The sequence below is a fragment of the Lepidothrix coronata genome, unplaced genomic scaffold (genome assembly GCF_001604755.1).
Source record: "Lepidothrix coronata isolate B3197 unplaced genomic scaffold, Lepidothrix_coronata-1.0 Scaffold121, whole genome shotgun sequence".
Lineage (NCBI taxonomy): Eukaryota > Metazoa > Chordata > Aves > Passeriformes > Pipridae > Lepidothrix > Lepidothrix coronata.
This window is the reverse complement of record NW_016690301.1, coordinates 977,923-991,126: the sequence shown is the minus strand read 5'-3', so window position 1 is coordinate 991,126 and position 13,204 is coordinate 977,923. Positions and strand designations below refer to the sequence as shown.

The following is a 13,204-nucleotide window of genomic DNA, read 5'->3' as shown; positions in this document are numbered from 1 at the left end:
AGCCCCAAATACACATCTGAGTGCTGGGAAATCTTCAGGTAGATTTTTCAGTGAGTGATGCCACTTTCCACCCAAATTCATTTCCACCTAAAATTTAATCATAAATTTGTCAAAAATCATAAAGTACCAGTAAGCTAAACACCATTTCTTTTGATTCCTTCCCTCAAGCTCCCCAAACAGGAGAATATTTGTAAAAACAAATTTATTTCAGCTGCTGTACAGCATCAAGTTTTATAACTGAACTGGACATTGTTAGCAACTCCAGAGGGTTGCCACTGCCTTTGTTTGTTTTTATACAGCATAAACTTCTCTACTGCAGTTGTATTTATTACTATGCAATGTACATTTAGAATGTACACACAAGATTTACAAGCAATAAAATTCATTTGTCCACAGTGTGTGTCAGGTGAAAATAATTCTCTATTAAAAGTAATACCAGGAGGGAGATATCAGGATGCTGCTAAACGTATCTGGATGCACTCTAAAAGTCTTAAATAAGTTCCATGGTGGTATTCTGGCAAAAAATTAACCCTGCAACAGACCACATTGTGGTTGAAAAGCTAGAGCTATGTTTTCCAGAGAAGTTGCACACCACTTAAAACTTGAAATATTCAACTCGAGGGTGTAAAACAGGAAGCTATAATTTAAGTAAGAGTCAAAGAGCACTCCAACATGTGGCTTTATGGGATTTTCAATTTTAAGTAAAATAACTGAAGATGTAAACAGAAACAGAAAGGACTGTACCATCAAACATCTGCTCATAATTATTTGAACAGCAGAATGCTTATGATCCTGGCATATATTGATATCATTCATTTTGTTTTAGACTACTTAGACTACTTAGAAACTACTTTTCAGTTGCAATACTATTTTCCATACTGATATGTGGTGTTCCTGAGGTAACAGCCTCCTCTTTGAGACTTGGTTTCACACTGTTTAAAGTTGTGATTTCAAGAAATTATGTAAGAAACCACATCTGGCAGTGATCTACGTCACTGGTTATCTAAGGTTTTGCAGATGCAGATTGCACAGCAATACAGATGCACATCATAACAGATGAACATATTTTATCTTCTTATCTGAAGATAAAATGGATGCCAGAACTGTTGCTCCCAAACAAGTCTCTAAAAATAAGCTGTAAAATTGTGAGTTCCACATAGAAATGTATTTTAAAGTGCAACAATGTAGAGCATTCTCCCCCCATAATTCATTAAATAGGAAATATATTACATTGGAAGTGACTCATTATTACAGCTCTTTGTTATAATCAACTGTAGTCTAAAGAAATGTTCTTACACACAGAGCTAACTCTAGCACTTAAATCTCTCTGACAAAAAAGGAAAATAAAAAATTGTAAAAAAAATCACTGAAATTTAAAAGCTTCCAATGAATTATTGTGAGACTGAAAACATTGGAGATGATCAGAAAATGCATGGGCATGAGACCACATCTTTGAAAGCAGCATCATTCCACCAGACGGTTTTAAAGTGGTTTAAGAAAAGATTTCTACCTTTTTATTTCTGAATGCGAGGCAAACCCTTGCCCTCTGACCTCATCCCTCTTTCCACAAAGCGGGTATGTAAAATTTCCATTTAGCATCTTTAGCAATCTTACATTTGGTTTGAATAGTACATTTTCATTTCATTCATCATTTAAAGACAGATAATCAGAAAGTCATTACATGGGCTGACACCGGGCCCTGCGCTCGATTGTGTTGTAATTGAGCACTGCAGAGCGTGTGCCAGATCTAATGGATAATGAATATATTATGTCAGCAGAACCGCCTCGGCAAAGCTCCTGGGGAATCACAGGGGGCTGCTGCACTGACATGGAGGGTCACAGATGTTGTGCTGATTTACTGATGGAGTGATTGTGTAATTAGGTAATCAATGGTGGGTAGAGGACTATATGTGGACAGCTAATTTGATACAAATAAAGACCATACAAGTAGGAGGCTCATATTCCGGCCAATGTAAGACGATATTTTGGTTTGGCTTAATTATCTGTAAATTCTTGGTGATACATTCCAAAAGTCTGATGGTGGAAGTCCAGTTCAAACACTACAGTGACCTATTTTCGCAAACTTTTTACAATATTACCCATGTAATTTAGAAAGCTCCAATTTTCTGCCTCGATTAAAACAAAATTCACCTTGGTTTGTGTTACAGCTGTACTTGTGCTACAGCTTTTAACATTTCATGCAGAGGCAAAAAACAGTTGTGACAAAAACATGAAACGTCTCCAAGCATTTGCTCTACATTTACTCTGCTCTCACTAAAAGCATTTAGTAATATTTACTTTGTCCTTCTGAGTGACAGCATATTTAAATGTAGAGGGAGAAGGTCCACATGCTAAATTATTGTTATAAACATTATGTACATTTGTGATAGAAGTGGCTTTTAATAGAAAAACATGCTACTTTTTCAAAAGTCAGATGGTTGAAGCATCTGATAGCAAAGATGATGAATGATTGCTAATTCATATTATGCCCTTTTCCTGATTTAGAATGGTAGCTTCTCTCTAAACTGCCCTTCTCTCCCTGGTTCCATGTTGGTGTAAGACTGATGCTTGGCTTTGTGTCCCTCACTCAGCAGAGGTCTGTCTAATCCAAGCACTCTGGGAATACACCTGCCTGCTTTCCAGTCATGTTAGTGACACTGTCTCAGTTGGAGTCTTGGCATCTGTAGGAACTTCCCTACAGTATCTGTGACAAGTTCCAGTCAGGGTTTGGCAACCATCAGGATTTCCTCCCAGGAGTCTGTGAGGAGTTTGCAGTGATGGGATCTTCAGGGAAAAGCATTATTTACTCATTACTCAAAAATATAAGACAATTATGTTACGAGCAAAGGCCAGCAAACGTGGTTGTCACTTACACCAGTTTGTTTCAGCCATGGCAAAGAGAAGCAGGTGGTTTCTGCTTCATTTTTTGCCCTTCTTCCTATAAAAGCCTTTGCCAAAGTGTCAGATTTCCACTGACACCCTGGGCAGTCACAGTCACTCAGTTCACTCATTTCTCCTATCTTTACTATGGACATGGGATCATCTTTGATGCCGGGCTTTAACCCTGGAAAGAATAATCCATTCTAGTCAGAGGGAAGCCAAAGAGAGAAGATGCCTTAACAAAGCAGGACAAATCCTTCTTTTAACTCTTCCCTACAGCTTTCCTTTAAGATTTCTTTTGGGGCAAATATGTAGTACATATGGCAAAATAAAGAAACAAATGGAAAAGTGAAGCATTTTCGTAACCAGTAACACAGATTTTTCTCAGTTTACCACAATCAGAAATTTCATGAAAAGGATATAATTCTTCACTAACTATTACATGGTTTAACATCTCCCCCCTCTTTCCCCACCCCTGGCCTTGTGTATCCATCACAAGTTAAAGTTTCAAACCTATATTTATTCACAAACATGCCTAGGAGATATCAACCATTTTTTGTTTAAAAAGCCCTTAGATCTCTTTAGGACTATCTGAGTATTGAGCATGGATGGCCTAAAAAAAAACCTAAATTCAAAAGTCACCATATACTAGGAGGATTTGATGGCAAACACAGATCAAAATAAAGCTTTCCTTAGTATTCCAGCACATTCCAGCTGCAGGGAACTCCTCAGGCTATCCTCAAAAGTGGTAATGCCATTATCAAGAGGAGGTAATTTTCTTTGAATACTTTGGTAATGCTGCACTATATTTCTGATGCTAATGAGATAAAGCACTCATTTCTAAAAGATACTAAGACATAAAAATGCATATTTATTTAAGTAATTAAAACAAGCAGACTCTAACTGCCTCACCAACCTGCCTATTTCAAGTACTTTACAAGCAGTAAGGGTAGTTGAAATCAAAAGTTAACCACCTTATCCTTAAGAATTTCCCACCCCCCACAAATCCCGTGGCCCTCTGAATTTCTGCAGAACCTCAGGATTGCTCTGGAGCCAGATCTCCATGAGATGGTGAGGAACTCCCGTGCAAACAAGACACATTCCTCTCCTCAGGAATCATCCCAAAGTGCATAATGCAAATAAAACCTATCAGAAGGTGTTTACTTTGGCACACAGGGAATAGTTTTTATTCACAAAGGTTAAGCTATTTTAGAGCAGCTCCTCAAACCCCTGTTTTGACTGTGAATGACACGTGAAAGCACAACTCCCAGAGCTGGTGATCAGGCACAGCTCTAACACCAATCAATACTACGAGTAAGTTTTAAGGATTTTTTAAAAGCCATACTAAAAATGGCTTGTATGGGCTATGTCAAAGTGATAATTTTAAAACTGAAACTTAATCTCACCCTGCTTCAGTCTCCTTATGTGGGACACTAGGCTTTCTTTATCCTTGTAATTCAAATAATGTTACAATGAAATTTTGAATAATTTTAGTGTAATGGTCATGCAGTGTTTAGCCCTCTTAGAAGTATAAAAGAAAATTCTTGGAGATATAGAGCTATGGCTGGAGCAAAATGTGCTTTGATGCTTTACAAAATCTAGAGAAAAGCAGTGAAAGATGTTCAAACATGCCAGAAAAGGAGGAGAGGGTAAACAAAAGAGATTCATGGATGAAAGAGAGGAATCTTTCATAGCAGTTCCTCAATTCTTAAGCAAGAACAGAGAGAACAGTCCTCATATGCAAGAATCTGTTTAAAGCACAGAGAAGGAAGAGAGGAGAAGAAAAAAAAGAATACACTAAGTGGATAAATATGAAAGGAAAATGAAACTGAGGTGGGTGTGGATAGAATGAATATAAAAATGTTAACCCAGCTGTTATTATTTCCAGTGAAGTTTATTATTTTTAGAGTACCTGGAATAGATCTTGCAAGGCCTTAACTTAAATGATGTGCAATGTTCTCAGGCAGATGTTTATTACCATGTTACTGTATTATTTGCAACTTCCATACTTCTCAGTGTGAGTTTTATGATTAAATCATTGACAGTATTTCTGCAAACACCTTAGAAAATCAGGTCTAAATCAGCTTCAGCAAACGACTGAAATGCTGAGCAGGAATAACTTGGAAGTATTATAAATAGGATAAGTAATATTAAATAATTATACTAACAATGAAACAAAATATATTAAAATATTGCAAGTGAAAGATGTTTCATATGGAGATTAAATAGAATTTAAGTGAATCAGATTGTTTCCTTTTAAAATGTCAGCAAAAAGTTACTCAGTATAAAACAGAGTTTTCTAGAAAATAGAATTTTAAAAGTTTGGGGTTTTTTCCCATGAAGATTCTTTGAGTTGACTATAATTGAAAAACTTCTTGTTCTTCAATTCCTTTGTATGAACACAGGGCTTCTGCACTTTTAATCATCTCCAATGGTCAATATAGATCTTGTTCTCTTTCCACAAAATTATGAAGCATTACTCATTCTTAAATTTAAAAACTTTTCTATATGCAAAAGGGGATGTAGTATTTTACTTCTGAAAGAAATGCTTATTTTTACCAGGCTCTCCTAACTTTTATTGGAAGTACCGACATCTGATATGTGGAGGCCAACCTTCAGTTTCTGTGGTTTATCCCCAATACTGCAGTTTGTTGCTGTTCAACAGGAACTTTAATGATAATTCCTGCTCAGTAGTTAATAATTAATGTCCTTAATTCAGCCCTTGTGTCACCCATCCCAAGATTTTTGGATTACCCTGTGACTGTGTTAGGCAGCTGTTGATTTTGTGCTGCCAGTTCTCTGACATGCTGACTGTCACCACCTCAGTGCTACATTGGTGCTTCCTTGATGGCATCTATTTAACCCCTTTGAGACAACCAGAGAAAGCTTAAATAATTTCACAAAAAATTCCAGATCTAAGGCACTGTATAATTTGTACATGATAGGGAAATGCTTTTTTTCTCAAGTCTGCCTCTATTGCATCAGAAATGAAAAATGGATTACTTTATCTCCTGCTCATGTCTGAACTTCATCTGAAAAACAGAGGAAATTCCTAATCCTGAGGGATTAATCAGAAGAGAGGAATGGATATTCTACACTTTCTCCCTCAGTTTGGTATCTCTGCTAAGTAACACTGTGCACTGCACATATAAAGTCTTTCTTTCAACTCCTACACCCTGAACACTTTTGTCCTTGCCAGTGAGGAAGAATATGTGTTATGGCAAAATGTGCAACAGAGATTATTTTTAATGGAATTTTTCATTGCTAAGGAAGTAAAGATACAGCAGCCTCACAGCACAATGTCTTATTCCAGAGATGAACTGTCATTTCATTCACGTCACTCAAACAGCAAACTTTCCTTCCTTTCTCTATGAAGCCAAACATTCAGTGTTCTCATCAGTTGAGAACTGTAACATTTCCAAAGAGGCCTAAGACAACATTAGTGCATGCCACAAATCACTCTTGCAAGTTCAAATGATGAAATGCAAAGTGTCAAACATACACTTTTTCTCGTCAAATCGATATTCTTCTACTGTATGTTCAATGTACAACTTTTATAACTTCCATCAACTTGCTGAATTTCTTGAAGGCAAAAAGGCAGTTACTGTTAAGCCTTTTTAAATGCCAAAGAAAGAAATTTCAGAAATATTTCCCTCTGCAAATCCTCCTAATAGAGGTTTTGAAAAACAAGCCACCACATGACAATGTCCACAATGTCTCCCTTCCCTGGGCTTACAAATGTATTGGGTTGGGAATAGCTTTTCTAAATTTCTGGATGTTTTCTCCGAATAATCAACTTGAAAAAAATCTCTTGTCTTTGCACATTCAAAATTTCAAGGCAGTCTTGATAGTGGTGTATTTCAAAATTGTATTTCAAAGAGCTGAAGCGTAACAGGGGTAAATAACTCGTGTCACCCACATATCCACTTCAAGGATCAACTTGAGTGGGCATTTCAGGTGCTATTTCCATTAAACTGTTAAAATGTTGAACATAAACATCAAATTCATTATCATCAGAGGTTTCCAATCCACAATTTCAACAAAAATACCTGCACACAGACACTACACAGGCATACATACAGTCAGTATTAACTCATGTGCAGGATCTTTACAATGAGATTCCACTCATTTTTAAGCCCCAAGGGAGCAAAAGCACTCCAGAACACCTCTGACTGAAGTGGTTACAGTCCCATACACTTGAGATTAAGATGGACCATAATTGCTTTGCTGAGTTACAACATAATGATTAAAAATAGACTTATACACTGAAACTTATTTTATAATTCAACCTCAAACAAGCCTCTACTCCTAAGGCTCCTACAGTAACTGTTCTACAAAGACCATTTCCTGAAATTTGTCTCTTTAACTGTTGGTATGAAAATATAAAATGGTTTGTTGTCTTCATTTCCGTCCCAGAGAATGGGGTGAATACTTAAGAAAACATATTTTTTCCTCTCCAACCTCCATTAGGATACACATGCCAGACTTGTGCTTTATTTCTTTCTAAATTTCTGGTTTACACGGTGGGCTAAAAGCATTTCACAGGTGTTTGCTGGAACTCATTAGACTATTTGGAACTCCTTCATGCTCTCTAAAAGGCAATTAAAATGTGTCTGCAAATTACCTCATGTGGTCTGAAGCACAGCTGCCTCTTATCCCCCTGTTACTACGCTGTGTGTCCAAACAGAATAGAAAAGCTGCTTTGATACCTGCAGTTTACAAAGGCAAATCATGCCTTCATGAGTGACAAAAATGCTCTGCATGCTTCTTAAGTCTTCAGTGTAATTGCCTTTGTTGCCACAAAAAAAAAAAAAGAGGTTTATAACGAGCTAAGTGACACAACTAGTTAATTAAGTAGGTAAGAGGGGCAATGAGAAACCAGCCAGGACTCAAGTAATTCAGAGTAGTTGCTGCATACATAGAAAACCTAGGTATGTGCAGGTAAACATATGTGATTCTGAATGGCTAAGATGCCTGGGATAGTATTTCTTGTTTCTACTTGAAAAGGAAGGGTAAAAAAATCCATTACCCCAGCAGGTGTACTTACAGAACTTATTATTGTTCTGCAAATATCTGGCAATTAAAAACTCAGCTTGAGTTTCTATTTTAGCTACTTCTCAGAGAGATCAAATTTGCTAAAATAAAGATGTTTTTTACTGCTCTCTCAATGGAAATTCTGCTCAAGTAAAGACTTGATGAAACTTAAACTTTTTTTTTCAGTTTTGTCCAGTAGATTTTACTATTTTCCCATCAGATGCTGACAAATTAAAGCAAAATTCAACAAGTTTTTTGATCATTTGCTTTACTGTATGCATTTGGCAGTCCCAGAGGGGCAAAGTGTTGAGTCAGCTCCAACATTTCTGTCCGGCAGCAGAAAGAAAAAGGCACGTCTGGCCTTTTATACTCTTGGGGTAACACAGAGTCCAGAACAGCTTCCAGGCAACAACCCCATCCTTGTATGTCCTTTCTGTTCCAAAATTACTGACATTAACAGCAGCAAGAAGGGCTGCAAAACCTTTAACCCTCTCTGTATCTTCAGCACCCATCAGTTGTAATTAACTTTGAGCTCTAATGATTGCCTTGGCCTTTTCCAGTTAGAGCTGATCCCTCATCCCACCCCACCTCCAGTATTTTGCCACCTTTTCTGCCCATTCAGCCATGATCTCCATTGAAGCCTCAGCAGTCACAACACTCCATTACACCCAGCTGCAAGAATCCTGAACAGCACACCTGCATTTATTCCAAACAAACTTCCATCTCTCCCATTTCTCAGCTTACTCTCTCCCTTCACTCTTAGTCCTTAATACTCATTCCCTTTTCGTTACTTTCTTCCAGTAAACCATAAGAGATGCATAAGTAACTTCCATACATTTTAAAGTAAGCAATGCCTTGTAGTTACAAAACAACATCCTGTTGCTTAATGGGAAACTTCTCATGAGCCACGCCAAGAAATCTGTGGGCTCAGGAAGACTCCTGTGGAAGCAGCAGCTGTGGCTCTGAAGGCAACCCTGAGTATAATCCACTTTCTAAAATGCAGGCTCACAGTAGTGGTGAGTGCAGTGAATTGCATTACACTGCAGCTCTTAATATGTAGAGGAGACCTGCAGATTACAGCAAGATTCATCTGAAGATATAGAAGAATAAAGTGAGTCTAGAATGTAACATCCACAGCAACGCAGTAACATCACACCTCTGGGTGTGATCCCACAAACTGCTGTGTCAATAATTCTAATAGACTCAGGAGGACAATATACTCAAGTATGAAAATCCAACAAACAAGGAACCCAAATAACACCATATTTCTGGCCCCTGAGCCTTTACAGCACAATTATGAACAAAGAGCACGTTCTTCTCAAAATAGCCTGAGGGATAACCTTGTATTTTATGTGAATACAAAGTTATTAGCTTTGTCAGGGTCTTAGGAGACATTTAAGTAATTGTTTTGGTTGCTGATTTCACATCTGTTTTCAATGATCAGAAAAAGAACTTATTACCACACAATATTCAACCATCAGGGTTACACAATGAAACCTCCAGTAAGTTAAATAATGCTTTTTTTTGAAAATTCTTAAGATACTGTCTTCCAAATTCCTACAGCACCTTGTCTAGCCTATATCCATCTTAGCTGTTTACTAAATATATTGGCAAGGCTTATGATGTGATTATGTGAAGTAATTATCATACCTTTATCCAGCTTTCAGAATCACAAGAGAAATCAGAAGTTGTATTTCAGTTTTAGAAGGCTGAACACTTCTTCCCAGTATGAGAAAAACTTAAAACTCTTCCAGTAAATAAATTATTTTCCTACATGACAGCTGAGTACAAAGGCCTTTCCAAAGCTTTGGAATATATTTATGGAACGTTCCTTTAAAACAGAAGTATTCTGAAGCTTTTGACCTTCCATCTGTGCTCAGCTGAAGCACAGTCAGGCCCAGGCCAAGATGGACAGACACTCACTAACTGAAGTTAATTACACTAACTGAACATACTTGTAATTTTGTAAATAAAGTGAGCCCGCAAATAAATGCATGAAGTAGTAATATGACACTCACAGTAATTATACTCTTTTCAGAAGTGCAGAAATTCTGGGCTGTCATCTTGTAAACTCTTACACGACTTTAGTGGTGATGTCAGTGACAGTTCTGAATTTCCTTGCTTGGAATGCAAATTAAGATCCTATTGTTACACTAATGGGAACTTCTTAATTTAATGGGCACACATGTTTTGTCACACAACAAGTCATAGAGCATATTTAGTACTGCCAATACTCTAAACTTTGACTTGTTAAACTTGTAGCAAAGTCATGTAGAAGTTTTACTGACTAAATCTAAAAGTTCTCTACCTATGACTCACTTAATTATCAGCTCCATCTGTAGAAGGATGATTCATGTAAATGTCTTGCAGGATCTGTTTTGCAATAAAGCAAAAATTCCATTTATTTTAGAAGCTCAAGATTAAAAAAATGGACGAGAATTCTGGGGAAAAAATGCCCATTTTCATTCCATTTTGTTGTGCTATAATTTTCAGCAGTGTACTGGGCGTATATTTTTAGACTTGGAGGAAATGCATAAAAAAAACCCCTATTTGTAATGCTCATAATGAGTATGGGAAAAAAAGTTATGCCTTCATTCTGTTGATACCTGTCTAGTTACTATTTTAACTTTACCTGCTCTGTGGTGTCAGTTTGCCCCAGTCTTCTCACCTTAGCTGAACTTTTTGGGAAGTGTGCCATCTTTTATGTGTTTGTATAGTAACTGGAATAGTTGGAGGAACTGCAGCTCATACCACAAACTCCAGTGAGGCTACTCATCTGCTTTCAATTATGTATTAAGTATGTGCTGAATCATGTTAAAAAGATCTTTCTCTTCATGTTGAATTAAATAACATTTATTCCTCTTCATCCTACAGATGTATCATTTTCATTTCACTGGAGACCGTTCCACATATCTCAGATACAGTTACCGGCATGTTCTCCTCCACCCTCCCAAACTGACACCACTTGTCAAGCTGATTGACATAACTCAAATAACCTTACCAGATACAAATTTATAATGGAAATACTGAAAAACTCACACAGAAGAATACCTGTGAAAAAAAAAAAAAACAATCTGATTGCTTCTCCTGTGAGGTTCTTTTTTGGTATAAAAAGAGTATATAAACCAAACGTCTGCTGCCAATTTCGTACTTTTACAAGCACTAACATTTTAACAGCAGAAATGTTAAATATCAAAGTAATAGATGAGCATTCCACTAGAAGGCAATTTCACTAAATACCACAGGTATTAATCTTTCTGAATCTTAATTATACCCTTTTGACATATTATCCTTATGTGACCTTTCCTCCAGAGCTGCATGAATAGATGTGAGGGTAGGCAGGCAAACTCAGTTCTGCTTGCCACCAGCTTAATGCACAAAATGCTTGGATCAGTTTAATGCACAAAATGAATGGACATAAAGATGCAGCTCCTGTGCAGCACAGAAAGCCATTAGGCCACTATTTTCTGAAAGTTATCATTCGAGTTCTGGTTTTGTTCCAGGATTTTCCATCGTTTCCCTTTTCTCGCTGTGGTCATGTCTCAGAACATAGACTTTTAATTAATTACTAAGAGTGTAGAACTACGAAATATTGCTGAAGAACTAAACTTCTTGAACTAGAACCATCCAAGCAACATTTAAAAGCAATTAGGAATGGCAGTCCTTAATCGAAGCAACTGAATTTCAGCTTAGATTAGTAAGGGCTGGCAGTTCCAAGATTAAAAAAGTAATGATTTTGCCACCGAGCCACATTTACACCAATCAATACTGAAAAGTATCTAGATGTTATTAGGTCAACTGAATAAGCAAAAGTGGGTAATTTGGGCATATAAAAATATAGGAAATGTTGTGTGAGGAGTATAACAGAGATGATGCACAGGGAGAAGAGTCCTACTCTGACCTTAAGCAAGTTACTTCATCTTCCTTGGTCACAGTTTTCTCATTCACAGAGATGTTTGAGATGTTCCTCCTTAATATCATCCACTTCTGTCTGATGCTCAGGCTGTTCTTCATGGCCCTTGCAAATCCAGGGCATCTTTTTATTGTGTTATACAGCTTGAGTCCCAACATGGAATTTTGCATTATAAATTCTCAGCTGGAAGAATGTGCAGCACTAAACTCTGTGTACCTTTCAAGTGCTTTATGGCAATCCATGTTGTCCAGAGTTCCCAGCATGACCTGTTAGGCAGCACCAGCACCTGCCTGTACCTCTAGTGGCCTTTCAGAAAACTGAAGTACCTGAGAGCAGGATGGCACATTATGAGCTGAACACAATTGTTACAGAACTTTATTAAAGCTGAAAGTTAAATAGGAGGAGTTTCTTCAAACCAGAAGAAAAGCCCAGGCAAACTTTTGACTCAAAATGCTTTGCCAACTGAGTCTGAGACTTAGGGTTGATTTTTCAGAAGGTTTTAACTTTTTAACTACCTTGTCAGCAACTTTGGAGATGCACAGTCATTCTCATATGTATCATTAAGCTGAACATAGCCTTAAGACGAATTCTTACCAACTTTTGTGCACAATTCTACTTGAGTAGAAACAAACTGAATGAATATTTGATAAATATTTACTCTGCATACCTGCGCTGATTGATTTGTCTCAATTTTCTGTTTGAATTTATTTTGCATTAAGAATTGCCATTTTTTCTGATGTTTTGTTCATTCAAAAAGGTTAAATGATTATTAACTCTGACTAAGTAGCAGGGTAAGTGTCCTTGAAATGTGTGATGGTTTGATTGGGGCTGTTGTTCCAGTTTGTTGTATTCTTCATTTCCTCTCATGTTTCACTATCAAAGAGACTTCCATATTTTCTATCCATGCACAGGAGAGAATTAAGCAGAGAACTCCAAAGCTCTGGCTGTTTGCAAATCCTAAACAGCTTTACTAAGGAAATATAAAATTGTATCCCTACAATCACTGAAGTATTCATAAATGGCATCTTTTTTCAGGATGAAACCTGTTGGATTGCGTATCATCAGTGCATACGGTGAGCCAGGGTTTTTTTTTTTCTGAGAAACGTGTGTTTTTATGCCCAATCATGCACTTCTGAGTTTGGGGCTTGCTTTGAAAATTTCAACTATCCAACACTGAACATTCAAGCTGTGGGAAAGCTGAGAGACAGGTAGGAACAAAGTGAATGTTTGGGAATTATGGGGAGAACATATTAAAGGATAGTCCAGTCAATTCTGATTAACAGACTAACGAAAGGAATGTTTGGAAAAATATCTCCCCTGCTATTAACACCAAATGCACACACATGTAATTATAAATGCAATTCTGTTAATTACTTA

General features: G+C 37.1%; 1 protein-coding gene across 5 annotated transcripts in view; it reads right to left on the bottom strand.

Annotated features, from left to right (window-relative positions):
* The window catches only part of TENM2 (teneurin transmembrane protein 2), a 900,957-nt gene that overhangs the window by 760,091 nt on the left and 127,662 nt on the right, over nucleotides 1–13,204 (bottom strand). For 3 of the 5 annotated variants that reach the window (XM_017825631.1, XM_017825635.1, XM_017825636.1), the window contains exon 1: nucleotides 8,924–9,005. The exons of the other annotated variants lie outside the window; for them this stretch is intronic. The gene's annotated coding sequence lies outside the window, so the exon portion shown is untranslated. Of the gene's footprint in view, nucleotides 1–8,923; nucleotides 9,006–13,204 lie in introns of those variants that run through there. 5 annotated transcript variants of the gene reach the window in all.